General features: G+C 27.6%; 1 non-coding gene across 1 annotated transcript; it reads left to right on the forward strand.

Moving 5' to 3' along the window:
* The first annotated feature begins 432 nt into the window (after positions 1 to 432).
* Positions 433 to 505, forward strand: TRNAM-CAU (transfer RNA methionine (anticodon CAU)). Its single transcript has one exon. It is a non-coding gene; the product is annotated as a tRNA-Met (tRNA).
* Positions 506 to 1,801: the final 1,296 nt, after the last annotated feature.

Raw genomic sequence — 1,801 nt, forward strand, 5'->3', positions numbered from 1 at the left:
TCACTAGTGTTTTTTTAGCCTAACCTTTCTTTTTATAGCTTTATAAATGGCCATTGTATTACATATATTCTATTTGAGATATTGCGTTACTTTGATGACAATATAAAATGCATGTTTAAATCCTTGTTGTTGATCTACAAGGAATTATTTATATTCAATTCACAAATCAATATATATTTTTTCGATATGCATCCACATTGAAATTTCTCAATTTAATTAAAAAAAATATAATTGTTAAATAAAAAAAATTATGTTGTTATTATACATTAATTTGATAACAAAAATCACAACTTCGTCTAATTAAAACATATCTGTTGTATTGTGAAAGGTCACAACGCTGCGCGATAAAAACAGATTTCAATAGTTATTTTTATGCTTTCACGCTGATAAAGAAAAACTTATGTTCTGTCGACGTACTAAGATGGAACACCGGCCTCGGTGGCGCAGTAGGCAGCGCGTAAGTCTCATAATCTTAAGGTCGTGAGTTCGATCCTCACCCGGGGCATTTATTTTTGTCTTCGAAATATTTATAAGCGCATGGTACCGACCGAAAATGCTCTTCGTTCGACCGCCGAGAAGGCAAATCCTCGTATTTTGGTTGCTCAAATAGTGAAAAAAAAAAACAATCTGATTAAATGCTTATTTTATTAATTGATCAGGAAGTTATTAACCTTTTGGTTACTATCTAAATATTAGTATTACATAATATATAATTGGTAAAAATGCTATTTTTCCTGAAGTATTTTGAAATTGTATTCAAATCTTACTTTGTTGATAACATCAGATCTAGGGTTTTCAATCCAATATTTGTCCTATTTTCAACTACATGAAATTTGAAAAAACTCAATTTGTATATTTGAGCAACACAGGTGTACATTTTTTCTCTCAATATATCGATTTTATTTCAATCTGTTCATTAACTCAATCGCAGTTAATTTATTTCTTCTAGTAGTTATTTAATTTATATGCAAATCCGCACAAAATAAACGCCGATACGGATTCGATCTTTATGTATATTAAATTCGTTCCAAACATTATTAGCTATTGTATAAACCAGGGTTGTCCAGACTTTTTGCAGCAAGAGAATATGCTGAAAATATTGAGAGCCACACCTAAAGTGCTTAATATAAAAAAAATATGAATCATTATATATTTATTTTGACAATTCTAACATATTTACTAAAATATTTTATTTACTCTTTGCTATGTTTATTAATATGTAATGCTAATAATTACAAATTGAACTTTGTTGTTCAACTGTGAATAGAACTTCGATTTAATCGATTTCATCGTTAACTACATTGATTCAATATCATATCTGGATCTAAAAAATGACATTTATATTTGTTGGTACAGATTTAGAAATTCAAAAACATAACAAATATGTTTTATTTATTAGTTGGGACACAGTGAAAGTCGCAGAAGAGCCGCATGCGGCTCGCGAGCCGCAGTTTCGGCACCGTTGGTATATATAATACAATAAATTCAATAAAATTATACACATATTTAAAATGTTTATTAATTTTGCTGAATTAATCCAATCGTAGCTGATCTTAATTCGTAGCTAAAATGACGTCCATGATCAAAAAGTATATAATAATAAATTAAGCATATCTTCACTAATTATTAATTCGCACAGCATTGTGTTATGCGTATTTTATAAAATTAAATAAATTTTATGATTATGAAAGTATTATTATAATAAGTATTATTTTTAATTAAATAATATTTTACATGCAATTGATCAAATAAAATATTATCAGTAAAAACCATGAAAAAAATACGATTTTTTATTCAATGA

This window comes from Plectrocnemia conspersa, unplaced genomic scaffold (assembly GCF_051122295.1).
Source record: "Plectrocnemia conspersa isolate PC_06_02 unplaced genomic scaffold, ASM5112229v1 ptg000002l, whole genome shotgun sequence".
NCBI lineage: Eukaryota > Metazoa > Arthropoda > Insecta > Trichoptera > Polycentropodidae > Plectrocnemia > Plectrocnemia conspersa.